This window comes from Pleuronectes platessa, chromosome 17 (assembly GCF_947347685.1).
Source record: "Pleuronectes platessa chromosome 17, fPlePla1.1, whole genome shotgun sequence".
NCBI classification, from domain to species: Eukaryota; Metazoa; Chordata; class Actinopteri; order Pleuronectiformes; family Pleuronectidae; genus Pleuronectes; species Pleuronectes platessa.
In genome coordinates, this window is record NC_070642.1 from 6,259,696 (window position 1) to 6,262,039 (window position 2,344).

Sequence of the window (2,344 nt, forward strand, 5' to 3'; positions counted from 1 at the left end):
TCAAAGAAGATGAGATGCAGGAGAAGAATTTGGATTAATCTGTCATTAATTTGCAACAGTATAGGAAGCATTGAAAAAAAAAACTACATATGCACTTTAGCCTAAACTTTCCCAAGGAATTGGGAAGAGGCTGAACCCAATATCTATATCTATGATCAAGCAGTGGCGATTTTAGCCTGAAATTTCTGGTGGGGCAATTTCGTATGACGTCATGTCACCGTCACAAAAATAGAGGTAGCTGATTATTATAAGCAGTAGGCCTATATAGACAGTAAGATATACTATGGGCTGTATTTTGAGTGCCAGCAGGGAGCAGAAATCCTATTTCAAATACATTTCACATGCTTTAGCTCTCAGCGCGATACAAAGATGTTGCCTATAATACAATATTAGTGTAAAATTATTGCAACAAAGTAAAAAGATTAGACAGACACACAGCTCAAATAACTTTCATAATTTATTAAACAAAACTTTGTAAAAAAGACGATGTCCTTCAGCACCGAAAACATACATGTGCCAGGTTAACTCCTTAACAGACTTTTACATGGTCAAAATAAAAGATTATTACTTCAAAGTTCATCGGATTATAATCATTTCAGTTTAGGAAAGTGCCCCATCTCCGCCCATCTCCCAATGTTAACTTTGGCCTGTGTGGTTCACTCTCATTGGTGTTTCCATGGCAACAGTCTTAAGCATGGGCCGTTGCCCCCAGAGCAGAGACGGACGCCAAGAGAGAAGCATTTCACAGAGCAAGTACACAGACAGAAACACACAAATCAAATGACTCCAAAACAAGACTATAATGCTTGTGAGTCAAGTTTATTCACACACACATTCACGCTACTTTGCATATAAAATAAAATAAAATATATTTTGCCACAAAGTACAGATGTATTGAGCTTTCTGCACAACAGCGCCATCTGGATCTGGTGGGGCAGTGCCCCACGTGCCCCTAATGTAGAAACGCCACTGTGCACAAGCAACTATTTTCTCTTAAGTATCTCTCTTTAAAATACCAGATATTATAAAAAATTTTAACTGTGAGGCGAAGATTATTGAGGTTTTGGAGTATCAACAAAATGTTCGATCACACAGATTGAAAAAATACTGAGAAATATCTAGAAAAGATTATAGAATATTGGGCAGAATTAAAATGATTTTTATAAGGTTTTGGTATTTTTTAACTAAGTTCATCTTTGTCTTTTTTTTTATTTTTCGACAGCTCTGCAGTTGATGTAGTTAATAACGATAGAGATCTAAACAGTCACAAGTCAAAAGAACATGGATTGGAAGGTTCTTGAGGTTGGTCTTAGAAAAGTCAACAATAATTGTTCCACTGCCTTCGGGCGCATCTGGTTGTCAGTGATCTTCATCTTCCGGGTGTTGGTCTATGTGGTGGCCGCTGAGCGTGTCTGGGCCGACGACCAGGGACACTTTGACTGCAACACCCGCGAGCCAGGTTGCACCAACATCTGCTTTGACTACTTCTTCCCCATCTCTCACATCCTCCTGTGAGCCCTCCAGCTCATCTTTGTCACCTGTCCCTCATTCATGGCGGTGCTACACGTGGCCTATTGAGAAGAGCGTGAGCGTAAGTACCAGGCCAAGCATGGAGTGCACACGCGGCTGTACGGCAACACGGGCCAAAAGCACGGCGGCCTCTGGTGGACCTATCTGATAAGCCTGTTTATCAAAAGCACCTTTGAGGTCTTTTCCTGTAGGTGCTCCACTACATCTACAACAGCTTCAAGCTGCCCAGGAAGGTCCAGTGTGATGTCAGTCCCTGTACGAATCTGGTGGACTGCTACATCTCCCGGCCCACACAGAACACCGTTTTCACCTACTTCATGGTGGGGGGGCATCTGTTGCGTGTGTGGTGCTTAACATCTGTAAGATTTTATATCTGATTGCGTTCCGGATGGTGACTCTCAAACAGCGAGGCATGGACCGCACTCCATCAAGAAAGATCCACCCTGGGCTGAGCTGTGATGGCTGCTAGTCCTCTCTACCATCCTGGAGAGCCAGTAGAAAAACTAAATGTCTTAAAATGCCTCAGTTTGAAAAATATCGAAATTTCTTCACCATTAAAGGATAGGTTGGCCTTTTTTCACGTCTGACTAACTACAATACCCACATGTTTTCGAGCACACAGTTGTTCCTCCTGTCCATATTGGGTTTGTAGAGGTCCCGCCCTGTGAGATCCAAAGGACTGAGGATTTCTACTTGGTTCGTCCAACTCAGAAACAGAAACCTCTGTTGAACGTAGTTTTTTCCCAGGTGGATCTTGTCCCACATTGTCTTTACATTAGGAAATGATCTCTACTTGGACGTCATGGACGAGAGG

General features: G+C 42.3%; 1 pseudogene; it reads left to right on the forward strand.

Moving 5' to 3' along the window:
- Positions 1-1,281: 1,281 nt before the first annotated feature.
- LOC128460614 (gap junction beta-3 protein-like) lies at positions 1,282-1,999 on the forward strand (annotated as a pseudogene).
- The last annotated feature ends 345 nt before the right edge of the window (positions 2,000-2,344 follow it).